A 13978-nucleotide genomic window follows, 5' to 3' on the forward strand; every position below is an offset into this window, starting at 1 on the left:
ACTTATTGCTTTTAAGAGTCAAGCTTTATTTGAAATTATTTTTGTCTTCTCTTATTTTTGGTGCCTGCATTGGGTCTGAGTTCTGGAACATCCTGGATATACAAGCATCCCCTCTGCATGGTGTCAAACACTTGCCAGGCAAAGACATCCCTCCTGGAAGTACACGAGATGGCCAGGAAATGTCTGCAGATGGTTGTTTTCCCTTGGGGAGGTGTAAAACCCCAGCAGCTAGGAGGGCCATTTTGGAGGAAATCAGCAGGGTCAGGGCAGCAGGGCATGGTGCCACGTCTACAGCTGACACAGGTATCCTCCTGATATTTCAGTACTGCTGGAAGTAAGCAGAGACCTGTCCACGTTCTCTCTCCTCCTGCCAGCACTTAGCCCTCACTGCCAGAAAGGCCTTCCAGTCTTATTTCCTCTAAATGTTCCCCTCCAGGACTCTCCAGTGGCAAAGGCTTGACAGGACTGCAACTGGACCAGGGATTCCCAGCCCAGCTAACAGACACAGACATGTCTGTGAGACTGTGCAAAGGGGAAGGCGGAAAAATGCAACTGGGACCAGGCAGGGATGAACAGGGTGGTTGTGCCTGGAGGGGTTGCTTTGTGTGTGTACAGGCAGGTGTGCATTCACTCTTGTGTTCAAGGAGTGTGTATATACAAGGTTGGAGACAGGCTTCCCACTCTGGTACAAATGCATGCATGCACATGAATCTGCTGGTTGCACATGTGTACACTTCTCTCCAGACCTGACATCTGCAATCCATGATACCTGTGGTTCATCTGTGGACATCTGCAATCTGCAATCTATGATACCTGTGGTTCACCAGTCCCTCCTTCTCCCAGCCCTGCCCTGGCAGCCACCCAAACCAATACTGACATGTTGAGGAGTTCTCCTCCATCAGCTCCAACAGGCCTTGCTGCCTTGTGGGGATCCTGCTCTGCAGCAGAGCCTCCCATTTGCATGCTGGCTGCCCTACCACAGCTCACAGTCAGCCTTCAACAACTCTGCTTCAAAGAGGTAACCCAAAGTTCTGATTTTGCCGTACATTTGTTTTATTGGGGGAAATTCATGAGGTTCTTGACCTGTGAAAGAAAGGAAGACAGGAAGGGAGGGAGAAAAGGAAAAAAAATTTAATTAAAGTGTCACCTTACTGCCAGACTCTTTAAAATTTCAACTGTACCTGCAGTTGTGGATCCAAATTGCTACAGACTGATGTTCTGCTCAGGGATAACATGGTATCCAGGTGGCTGTTTCAAACAGTCACCCATCTAGGAACTGGGTCAGACCAGGTTTGGCCTTGCTTTCACATGGTCAAGGCAACAGCAAAGCTTTAACCCCAAGCTGGGGAGAGGTCTCTGATGTCCCCCATGGAGCTGTGACCCCTCCTGATGCTCCACCATGGTCCTTGCAGCTGAGGATTTAGCCCTGGCTGAGCCTCCAGCAGTCCCAACACAGCAGGTCCCTGCTTATGCAGGCAGCATCGGTTGCATAGGTGTTTATCTCTCCCAGCCTCCCTGTGACTTCTGGGCAAACAAGCTGTTCCAGCTGCCAGGGGACACTTGCCCTAGGAGAAGAGAACCCAGGCTGGATCTGGGCACTGGACACCTCAACCAGCAGTGGAAACACATGCAATTGCCCGGTGCACAGAAATACTCTGTGGGGCTGTCCTCTTCAGAAAAACACTTCTCTTACTTCATCAGTCTAAATATTGAGGACACTTTTTTTTCTTCTTCTTCTTTCCTCCCTCAGTTCAGCTGCAAGCCCTTTGCCATGGCACTGCTGCAGCACTGCTGGGAGAAAGCCGGGCCAAGATCCCCCTTCCTCTGTAGGTTGGGCCAATTTTTTACTCACTTTTATTCACTGAGACTCTGCCAGGAAGGTGCTCAGCATTTTACAAGCCCCACAAGAGTCCATCTGCCTGGAGATATGATTCAGGACAGCTTCTTGCATGGGCTGGCATAACACCAAACTTTTCTGATTTAAGCATATCTGTTTAGAAAGGGATTAAGCAGAAATAAACAGCTGTTTTACAGAATAACAAAGAGAATGCAGGATCTGCACCCTGCTTGGCTCAGCAAGAGCTTCACGGGGAGATGAGTCCTAAACCACATCAAGGGGAACCCATCCCACCTGAAAATTCTCCCCAGCATCAGCGAGGCTGAGGCAGTCACAGGAGGAAGGGCATTGCAATGGGTTTGGTTTGTTTGGCTTGACTTTTTGGTGCATCCTCCACCCGACACACACAAGTAGGTTTCAGTGGGAGTATTTCACAACCCTTAAAAACAACAACAGCAACAACAAAAAATACTGCAGTGACCACAAAAGGATGTTTTTCATCTTGGGGAGGAAGTTTCTCTCTCCCTAGCAGTCAGGGTGGAAGTGGTGGGAGGAGCCAGTTTGGAGGAGGTTCTCTGGGTTGCCACAGGAAGGGCCTCCTGCTCCTAGCTGGGCTCTCCCATAAGAAAGGACCTACGTGATGGTACCCGGAGCACAGAGAAGAGGGGGATTTGGCACCATCATCCAGGTTTAAAGTTTTGATGTAGTTGTGCCACCTTGCTTTGCTGGGATCAAAGCTAAAGCAAACAAAGAGCAATTCAATGCTGGTTGGGCTCAGAGATCCAAGAACATCATCAAGGCAAGCTGGGCTCCTCAGTGGCAGCTGAGCAAGGATAATCACTGTGGCTTTCCTGAGATCAGAGCTCGGTTATGCTAAAACACATCGCCCAAACTGGCCAAGGGCATACACATTCAGCAACCTGATGTTAAACTGTAGGACTTGCCTGTATATCTGAATCTGAAGAGTGTCTCCAAAGGGCGATCCTGCAGGTCCAGGAGTTGAATTTATGTTGCTTGCTTGGAGCTGGTGCGGTTTTTCATTAGGCTACTCCTAAATAAACCAACAGTGAAGCAACATGAAACTAAACAGAAAAGAAAGCTTTAATGCAAAAGCTGGAAAATGCTGCTTACCTCCCACAGAGTGGGAACAGGCGCAAAGAGCAGAGCAATGGAAAAGCAGCATCTTTCTTTAAATAGCTTGCTATAATTGATAGTGCCTCAGTCTGCTCTGTATCGCTACTGGGAAAAGCTCATGCCAATACCAAACCATTGCCTACAAGTACATCTGTGGTATTGGAAGGCTGTGGCAAGGCAGAGCTGAAAGAATAAAAATTCTTTGGAGGGGAAGATATATTTTCAGCTTGTCAGCTGCACTCACTTAAAATCAATTATAACCTCACTCCACATGTGGTAGTGGTTTAATGAATTCCCCCTTCCTCCTGGGACTATGCTATAACCTAATTCACACCAGCAAGGGTGTTTCTAACTCTGCTCCAGCAAACTCCCCGGGCGCTCCTGCCTGACGTCAGTGGGAGCAGAGTGAGGTCCCAGCACCAGCCCAAGTCTGATTCTGCACAGGCTGTGCTGCTGTTTGCACTTCCAAAACATGACCGAGGTGCTTCTCCTGCTGGCATCCACTGCTGCTGGGTTTGGGTTATGCAGGTTCAGGTCCTTGAAGAGTGAGGTTCTACTGTTGGATAAAAATTTGGGTAACTTGAAGAACAAGACAGCACATGATTTATTTTATATTTTTTTTCTTGAAATTGTCAAAGAATTAAGAGTTATAAATAGCATTGTCTTCACAATGTGCTGCTTACAGGGCTGTTGTTTGGGACTGCTTTGGGGTTTTTCTCTTCCTGTCCAGACGATATGGCTATTTTGCAAAATGCATCACCAATCAGACAAGGATGCTATTTTACCTCTTTAAAATGCCTTCTGGCTCAGTGGCCATATCTCCAGTGAGCACGAAACAGCATCATGAACTCTGCAGGCTGTGGAAACCTCCATGAGTTACATCTTCAACCAAAGGCACACAAGCCCTCCTTCAAAAACAAGGGACCTTCTGCCGTATTCTTCCCTCCCTGAATTCATGAGCTGGCTCTTCCAGTAACACACTCACTTGCATGTCATCAGGAAGGAATTTGTGGTATTTCTGATAATCAGAGATAAATTGGTACAGCAGTAAAATCCTCAGACCGCAAAACATTTCAGCGGGTCTTTTAAGCCTCTTGCTCTTCTGTATAGGCTGCCCAGGGGCTTGCTCATTCCTGGGCATCCCCAGCCCCACTCATAAATCAGAACATTCTAGTCCTGGTTTCCTCTATGCATCCGGGAACACTCACAGAGGTTTCTTCTTTAACAAACTTAATCTGGGCAATTGTTCAAAAATTTTAAACTAACCTGCTATTTTTATGAAATAATGACAGCCCGTGGAAGCATAATTTAGCCCAGATCTGAAGATCTCTGTTTTAAGGTTAAAAAGTCCTCCAAGCTAAACCTTATCCAACAGCAGCAATGAAAAATCAACTTGCCCTATGTTTGTTTTTGTTCCTCTTATTAGTGAATCCATGCAGGATTCACAGCAGTGTCGGTCCAGCCTTGCTTTATGTAAAAATTCTAACTTAGAATCATATCATGGTTTGGGTTGGAAGGAACTTAAAGCTCATCTGGTTCCACCCCCTGCCATGGGCGTGATCCCTCCTGTCAGCCCAGGCTGCCCCCAGCCCCATCCAGCCTGGCCTTGGGCACTGCCAGGGATGGGGCACCCACAGCTCCTCTGGGCAGCCAGGGCCAGGGTCTCACCACCCTTATAGCGAATAATTTCTTCCTTATCTCTAATCCAAATCTACCCTCTTTCAGTTTAAAACCATTACCCGTTGTCCTGTCACTATATGCCCTTGTAAAAAATCTCTCTCCATCTTTCTTATGGGCCCCCTTTAATTATCGAAACACTGCAATAAGGTCTCCCTGGAGCCTTCACTTCTCCAGGCTGAACATCCCTAGCTCTCCCAGCCCTTCTTTGTAGGAGAGTTGTAGGAGAGGTGCTCCAGCCTTTTGATCATCTTTGTGGCCATCCTCTGGACCTGCTTGAACAGGTCCATGTCTTTCTTGTTCAGGGGGCCCCAGAGTTGAACACAGCACTGCAGGTGGGGTCTCATGAGGGAAGAGTAGAGGGGGAGAATTACCTCCCTTGCCCTTCTGCCCATGCTGCTTTTGATGCAGCCCAGGGTACCACTGGCTTTCTGGGCTGCAAGTATGTGCTGCAGGCTCATGTCCAATTTTTCAGGCTGTTCTCGAGGTCACAGTTCAGTTAAGGGCTTGGACAACAGGTTAATTCCCCCAAAACCCATCAGTTTCAGGCTACACATCACAAGGTCCTTTAAAACGTTTAGTGAAAAGGCCTCTGGGAGGCCATTGATTTGGAAGATCAATGGATAAACACATCAGCTAAGTGAATGGACAGAAGTGCTGTTGAAAGAGACTGTTTCTGGCGATACCCAGCTACCGCAGAGATGTGCCTGGAAACCACATCTCGACACAGATCCCGCTTCCCTGAAATGCAAACACTGCCTCACCTCTCAAAGCACTCAAAATCCACAGTCAGGGCTGGGATTCTTGGCAGGGACTCGCCTGGGGCCTTGAGATCCCCTGGCAGGAACAGGTCTGAGTGAGGCAGGAACCAGCCTCACATGCTAGGGCACACCGACCACTCTGGGGCTTAGGGTCTGAAGAGGGCCTTTGGCTTGTTAAACCTGCATTTCTCTGCTCAAGTGGCTCCTTGCGGCCCCCAGGGAGTGATATCCTCATGTATCAACAATGCACATTGAACATCTAATGTCTGATGTTTCATGGCTCTTTCCCACCATGGTATTTCCAAGAATTCCAGTGTTCTGGTGTAGTGCTTTCACAGGGAACATGTCTGAACCAGGACTCAGCTCTGAAACAAATGCAAGGGGAATAACATTTTCCTACAAGAATAAAATGAGAAGACCTGTTAATCCAGCCTGGAGGGGACAGAGAAAGGTGCCTCAGTGCAGCTGATGGGTTTTACATTAGCATTCTCCTTTTCTCAGGCTGGCCCCAGCTGATCCTGGCACTTTGCTTGCTCGGAGACCCGGGGGAAAATGGACCAAAGGGACATGATGACAACCACAGGGAGCAAACTATATTCTCCCAGCCACCCCATAACATCCCCTCCCAAAATCTCTTCCAGGCAGTACAACCTTCTCTTGGCTCTAGGTGCCAGTGACCAGCAAAGGAGGCTTCCAAGGGTGCAGAGAGGCACAAGTCCCTCTGGTGCCTGGTGTCCTGTGTGGCAGTGGCAGAAAGGAACACTCGCCATCTGAGCAGAGACCTACAGACAACCCCTGGATCCTCCAGGATGTGGGATCCTGTTTGCTGTCGGCAGCCTGCCCTGTGCAGAATACCTCAGATCTGCATCCAGCACAGCAGAAAGGCACTCCAGGAAGCTATTTCACACTGTTCTACTGCTTTGGATTAGACTTCAGCTGTCTCCTGAGCTATTTAAATGTACGGGCTTGAAAAGTGAACTTTACACCCATGCAGGTGTGGAGCAGCCACTGCAGGGGCTGCAGAAACCACCCTAGATAAAAGGCTGAACAGAGAACTGCAGCTTCAGAGCCTCCCCAAAACCACTCAAGGGCCTGCTACAGATCTGATTCCAGTCAGGGTCAATCAGAAAATTGCCCTCTAATTATCAGCTGTCCTTCGGTTTACTGTGCTTTGCATCCTGAATGTGCAAAACAGTTCAGAAATGCACATTGCCTGTAAAAAACGCCTTGCTGTGATAAACAACCCTGAACCAACATTTATGCAGTAGCTTCCTGCTTCCTCTAAGACAGGAACCAAAGCAGGGCACCCTTTGCAATTAGCTATTGTAGACTTTCATTTAAGATTTTTCTGCCTTCCAGCAGGGCAGTCCATCAGGCACCACAGTGTTACAGTGAGAAACCGCACAGGCTTAATGGGAACCTGCAGATCCTGCACACAAAACAGCCATAGCTTGGAGGTTTTTCAGCACTTAGACTAGTAAAATGCTAATTAACAAGGATCTCTTCTCTCGGTCTCTTAATTTCTTTAAAGTTAGGGTTGGTTTCTGTCCTGTTATAGACGCTGGAGATGTCAGATTTGCTGCTGTTGGCACCCCTTTGCAGTGTGTGTGCGTGAGTCTGGCCCCCTCTGGCTCTCAGCAGGGAGACAAGGAGTCTCAGGGACAGGGACATCCTCAGGTCTTGACACTTTTCCAACATCAAAGCAAACCAGCCCGTGAAGGGGGTAACAGCCTTTCCGTCAAAACTATATCCACCTCTTTAATCAGTTTCTCAGTTTCTCCCTATTTCCTCAATATTATAACTCAGAGACGTAACCTCTACCTGCAAATCCATCGTTGTGCCAGTATCTTCAGAAAAACAGGCATTCATCATCACTCGCCTCAGCCCACAGGGGCTCGGCCAGCAGCTGAGGGAAGGCACATTCACATACAGTCTGTGCTGTCAGCACCAGGACCCAAAAAGCTGCAGCATCTGCCCTGCACCAGCCCCATAACAGGCTCCCATTGCAAAATCTCCTACCAGCCAGCCAAGAAACCTCTCTACAGGTTTTTGATTGGAACATGCATTTCTAGCACAGCCCAGTCATCTGGAATCATAGAATCATGGAATGGCTTGGGTTGGAAGGGACCTTAAAGATCATCTAGTTCCAGCCCCCCTGCCATAGGCAGGGATGCCACCCACTAGATCACGTTTGCCAGGGCCCCATCCAACCTGGCCTTGAACACCTCCAGGGAGGAGACATCCACAATCTCTCTGGGCAACCTGTTCCAGTGCCTCACCACCCTCTGAGTGAAAGGAAGGGAAAGTTCACACAGAAAGGAGGAGGTAGAGAGGCCAAGAATGTAGCTAGCTCCAAAACAGGATTAGACATTAGACTGTGGATGTCAGGTACAGCTAGAGTTAGTACAATAAATGATAACCATCTTGGCAGAGATAGAAACCAAGTGTTGCAGGATTTCTGGCAATATCCTTCTGCTGCAGATCAAGACAAGAACATCTCCCCCCTCTCAGCACAGGATGTCTCTCCTCCATCTTGCCTTGAGGCAAGGTCCTGGCAGGACCCTGGCTCTGCCCCAGCGAGAGACCAAGAAGCTGTTGTGGGGACCAGGGAGCAGAGAGGAGAACGGGCTGGCTGGGCAGGGGGAGCCAGGATGGGGCAAGGGCAGGGGAATGTCCACATTGTGGTCCTTTCCTTTTGAACTCGCAACTTGCACAACTCATGAGTTCAAAGCAAGGAGACAAGTTGCCTTCACACCCAGGTAATTTATTCTAGCAGATTCAGTTGAAATCCCATGATTTCTAGCACAGTCTCACAACTATTCAGTCATTACTTGCTCCTCACCTGTGATACTTTAACAGGGAGAGGACAGCACACCACTACCCCACAGCTGCTATGCAATCACCAACTTCACCAGCTCTGGCCCTGAGGGAGCACCGCCAGAAACGCACTGCTTTGCAGGCATCTCCCCAAATCACTCCCATGTGGGTGCCATGGCTCTAGCAGACGCCCAGAGTCCTAAGTGCTTCCAGGCTGAAGAAGTCACGGCTGCTGGTTGGCGTCACTCACACCAGGGAATGGGAGCCAGCGTCTCCCTGCTGCCTGCACAAGCCTATGGCAGATGTCCCCAGAAGGAAAGTTACAGCCTTCAGCCTTTAACCCAGTTAAAAATGTATTTGAGGGGTTTTGATTACTCAGTTTGACAGAGGGAAGAAAACCCTCCGGGTCCTGGCAGCAGTGAGGATTTACGAGCTGGGGCTTTGCTTCAGGTCACAATGCCTGATCATGGTAAGCATCACAGGAGCAAAAAAAAAACCATAAAAGCTAAAACCAAACCAAACCAAACCAACCAAAAAAAAAAAAAAAAAAAAAAAGGAGCTATGGTGTCTGCATTCTTGCTGCTTGAATCAGATATGTTTCCTGGCATCTCCAGCTCCCTCCCTCCCCCTCACAAGCTCCAGGGACTCAGGAAAGGGCAGGATGGAGTAGGTTGTCTCTGCTCTCCTGCGCCAAGAACTGTCCATGACATCCCAGAGAGACATGTCCTAAACCAGGTCCACTCTCCCACCTCTTCTGCAGGAAGGAGGTGATCGGAGGTGTAAAGGCTTCCCCATCACTTGCAATCATCTCTCAAAGGATGTGGCAAATGCTTCAGCCCCAGTTTGCTCAAGGGCAGAACCTGCCTTCTTTCCAATTCAGGATAAACACAAGCCTGGCATTAATCCTGCTGTGTGGCTGGAATGCCTACTCCTTGCATGCCCACCCCCTTCCCTGCAGCTCTCTCCCCTTCACCTCCCTGTAAAAGCATCACCATCGAGTTGGGAAATGAGGGAAGACAAATCTCACAGCTGTCTGTCTCATTGCAGCGTGTGAATGGCTTCCAGAACTGCCTCCAGACAAGGTGATTACTAGCAAGGGATTTGGGACCACGTATATTTATTGCCACAGCAGTGAATGGGAGACGTGGCCACCAAACCCCAGTGCGGCTCAGAGGAAGCTAGCCTCCCAGAGCTGACCATCTATCTCCCGTAGGGCCCCAGGAGCAGCCTCCTGTTCATATTCATCCTCCTCACCTGCTTCAGGTCATCATTGAAGACAAGAGGCTGAGTTAACTGTGCTATCACCTTGCTCTTTGCTTGCCTTTGTACATAGCACCAAAATGCCTGGTGTTTCTCTTTAAGGCAACATTAAAATGAAAGGAAAAAAGTTATAAGTTATTTCAAAGGTCTTTGCTTCAAAAACATTCAAACCAAATTTATGTACCAAAGCCATAAATGTTCCATTTATTGCACACAAAAAATAACCCTCTGCAATATGATTCCTCTAAATTTATGGTTCTTCCAGAGCTATTAATTCAGCCCAGGTCTTTTCTTCTCCTTTTTTTTTTTTTTTTTTTCTTTTTTATTTTCCTTTTGTTTTTCCACCTTAAGTAGAATAATTCATAAATGCTTCATGCTGGAGTGTACTTTATGAGCATTATTATGATCACTTGAATGTGGAAATGCTTGTGAAGTTACTACAATAACTTTAATACATCACAGACTCCTCAGCAGTATGGATAGCAAGGTACAAAGCAACTCCATCAAACAGTGGAGGAAAGAGCTCTCTTGAGAAGCCATTTACTTGGCCAAATAATAAAGACTCTGTAGCCCATATATGTCTCTGAATTCAGTCAATGACAATGTTGGAGGTGAGTTTTAATTTACACTCCAGTTCAGGAGGGTTACATGTATTGTTGGCCAGAGCAAGACATTGATTCAGCCCAAATGGCTTAAGCCCACAAGTCACAATGCAATTTCCTTTATGTCATAGAATTGTCATAGAGCGGTTCCTTTGTGTCATAGAATCACAGGGTTGGAAAGGACCTACAAGATCGTCTATTCCAACCGTCCTCCTATCACCAATACTACCCACTAAGCTACTAAATCATATCTCATAGCACCTTGTCCAGGCACTTCTTGAACACCGCGAGGAATGGTGACTCCACCACCTCCCTGGCAGGCCGTTCCAGTGCCTGACCATTCTTTGAGAGAAAAGTTTTTCCTCATATCTAATCTAAATATCTCCAGGTGCAACTTGTGGCCATTTCCTTGAGTCTTATCATTAGTTATCTGAGAGAAGAGGCTGACCCCTTCCTCATCACAACCTCCCTTTAGGAAGTTGTAGAGTGCAATGAGGTCTCCCCTGAGGCTCCTCTTCTCCAGACCAAACAATCCCAGCTCCCTCAGCCTCTCCTCACAAGACTTGTGCTCCAGACCCCTCACCACTTTTGTTGCCCTTCTCTGGACACACTCCAGGGCCTTGATGTCTTTCTTGTAGTGAGGGGCCCAAAACTGAACACAGTACTCGGGGTGCAGCCTCACCAAACCCAAACCCAGAAAAAGAGAGATGTCAAAAATGGTCAGAGGTGCAACAGCAGGGCCATCATAAGCATATTTAGAAGAGCAGGTAATTTGAGGTCCCCAGATATCTAGTGAGATGCAGATAAGCAGAATTGCCCTCACCAGAAGGCAGACACTATTTTTTCTTTTATCCTTGAACATGTCACAGGTTAGCATGCTGTTGAAAGCCAGAAATTAAGAGTTGCAGGATTGGATCCCCACAAAGATATAGCTGAAAACCACTGTTTTCTTCAAAGAAAAGAGGCAGAATACTACAGCTATTGAACTACTCCTAGATGGAAACAGGAAATCACCAAAATTAAACGTATTTTCCAGGATCGTTAAGCCATACAGGGTCTTTCCTCGGAGTGTCTCAAGGCTTTGCACATGCTTGTGGATTCCATGTCTGCATTTCTCCTCCTCATTCTCCCATGTAAAATAGATCACTGGGGGGAACCATGGCCCAGAAAATGTAAAGCCAAAAATCAGTGGGAGGTGGAAGCATGTCTGAATTCCCTTAGAGGTGCTGTAGGACGACAACCCCTCCAGCACCCAAACCCAACTGCCCCATGACCTTCCCCAAGACCACCCAGAAAGAGCTGCAAACAGAGCCCCCAAGTCCTGTCTGCCTCTGAACCACCACTGCTCCCCAGCAAATCAGTCTTTTTGTCTTGTAAAGAACTCCTACAGTAACTGCCTTCATATCTCAAGGGTGTCTTGCAGCCACAGAGGTGCAAATATTTATCCATACTTGGAATTGCAGAGTGAAGCCTAAATAAGTGTTCCCAGACACTTTGGCAATTGTTGTTTTAAGACCTGAACCATAGACACCTGGCTGGAATTAATCAGCAGATGTGAATGTGGAGGCAAAGCAAAGCCCTTATTAACCCTTCACATGTGAATGTCAAGGTCACAGGGTGTTCCACTGGGGCAGCCTGTACCTAGATGTCAGCTGTCAACAGCTTGGGAATCCAAAAGCAAAAAATGTTCTCCACTGAACAGGGCATGAACTGGTAGCAAAATTTATTATGCTCCTGTCACCACTAGAAGACTTGCTGTACTGATGCACTCATTTGTGAATAACAGCAATAATAAATGTTTATTATTAGATAATAAAATACAAGAGTTAACTGCTTTCTCTATGGGCTCTAAATTCAATAGGGGTTTAAGCATCTCCAAGGGAAATCGTTCACTTTGTACCAGGTGTTTTCAAGTAGTTCACATCAACAGCTCCCCAACAAGAACAAAAATCCAAGCCCTTCAGAAGCAATCAAGCAAAGACCTCAGAAAAACTCATGGCCTCTCCCATACTAGCTCTTCTCCAACACAGTGGCTGATTCTTCTCCCATGGTAAACGATCAAGCCCCACTGTCCTAGACTCAAGCCTTCAAGAAATACACAGCACCAATGACTACCCCACAGCTGTTGTCCTGGAAGCATCAGGATAAGGCCATGCCCCCTTGATTTCATCCAGGGTGTATTCCCTGGTTCCCCCTATCTAAATGTCTTCATTCCCATCAGTTCCTTGCTAGGAAGGGACTAAAGCTGACAAAGCTAAGGCCAAACATTGGCACAAGAACATATCCCTACGTGGTGAAATGAATTTGTTCACAGTAAAATACAACCTGAAATTAGAAGGCAGCTCCCTCAATGGCTGTGGCAAGGGAACAGCCTCTCTGAGTTCCAGGACAGGCCCAACTAAGCCTGGCTATTACAGAACTGCAGCAGAACTAGCCCTTGGACCCACAAACAGAAGCCATTGCCTTCCTGGTGGAGGAGGTCATGCTTTTATGTCCAGCTAAACCTCCCAACGAGACACCTAAGATGAGGTGCTGTGCGTTTTACCTTAATGCTAACCCATACAAAATCCAAGTATGGATGTAGCTGGCATTGATGAACTACATCAAGATGAAAAGAAAGACAACCTCTGCCCCATTCTGCCATTCCTTTTTACTGTGGGATGTCTGGTGAAGGAGAGTTCATCTGCTTTGAAATGGGGATGGATCCAAGAACCAGGCAGGTGCAAAGCCTTCCTCAGCAGACAATATGCCATGAAGCTCACCCTGAAAGTCCATCACCTGCAGCTTCCTTTGGGTGGGCAAGGCTTGGGGGGATAATTCTAAGCAGATTAAAAACCTCTGCGTGAATCACACCAACCCATCCATTTGAATCAACTTACATCCTGAAAAAGAAACGATCAGTTTTCTCTGCCACTGACCCATGACATCCCTCTGCTGCTAAGCAGTTCTGATTGTGGGACTTACTGCAGAACACACTTACACACACACAAATAAATAAATAAACCGATCTTCTATTTTAAAGCAGAGGAGAAAAGCCTCCCTGGAGCTGTCGCTACAGATATTAGCCCATCGCCAGATTTAAAATGCTGCATTCTTGAGTGATGTTGGTTTTCATGGCCCATTTACTTGTTTGCTTCAATTTCCCCTCCTCAACAACTCCAGTTACTGGCAAAATCTAGTTTTTTGTAGCTTTGCTGGCAGGCTGGGATCTTTTTCACACATCCAATCAAAGGATAAGAATGGGGCAGAATGAAGCTGGAAGGAGGATGCAGGGGAACAAAGGAAGGAGAGAAACAGAATAGTGAGGGCATTATACAGGGAAAGGGAGGGACAGAGTTTGAAGGAGCGTAAGAGAAGCCTTGAAGATAAATGAATCAGAGCAGGAGGAAGGGTCACCTCAGCCATCCATCTCCCTTTATCCCTCCTGTACCTGAGCAGGATCAAGCCATACTTCTCTTCTCATGCTGTGCTGAGATGGAAACAGCTCAGGCTCCCAGTTCATCTACAGCAGCTCTAAGAAATGGCTTCACTGGTTCACAGCTTGGCCAGGAGCAGAGTCCAACATCAGCTTCCTGGAGAGATAGTTCAAAGCATTGCCAAAACAGCCAAATATGACCCTGTAAACAAGAGTCAAGAGACAAGGTCCTTACACAAACAGCCCCACCAGGTCAGGCCAAGGGCTCAGTTTGCCTCGTAGCTTCTCTTTAGCAGTAACTGTAAGAAGATTCCCAGAGAAATATGAGAATAAGACAAGCACATATGATATTACTGCAAGTCCCCTCCCAGTCTCCAGCTGTTTCCAAATCAGAGGAACTCTTGAGCCAGATGTACTTAGTACTCAGCAGTTTCTCTTGCATGCAATTGCCCAGTGTCCTCTTAAATCCGTATAA

The 13978-nt window shown here is 47.4% G+C and overlaps 1 long non-coding RNA gene across 3 annotated transcripts; it reads right to left on the reverse strand.

The window, feature by feature from the left end:
• Positions 1-211: 211 nt before the first annotated feature.
• LOC308182217 lies at positions 212-4271 on the reverse strand. 3 transcript variants are annotated; one of them, XR_013941716.1, is made up of 7 exons: positions 2969-4271; positions 2782-2888; positions 2132-2276; positions 1853-1990; positions 1182-1565; positions 814-1083; positions 212-769 (listed from the first exon to the last, which is right to left on the reverse strand). It is a non-coding gene; the product is annotated as an uncharacterized lncRNA (long non-coding RNA). The 3 variants fall into 3 exon arrangements; XR_013941718.1 differs by having other exon boundaries at positions 1182-1990; positions 2969-4263; XR_013941717.1 differs by lacking the exon at positions 2132-2276 and having other exon boundaries at positions 1182-1990; positions 2969-4266.
• Positions 4272-13978: the final 9707 nt, after the last annotated feature.

This window comes from Anser brachyrhynchus (assembly GCF_964034855.1).
Source record: "Anser brachyrhynchus genome assembly, chromosome: 23".
Taxonomy (NCBI): domain Eukaryota; kingdom Metazoa; phylum Chordata; class Aves; order Anseriformes; family Anatidae; genus Anser; species Anser brachyrhynchus.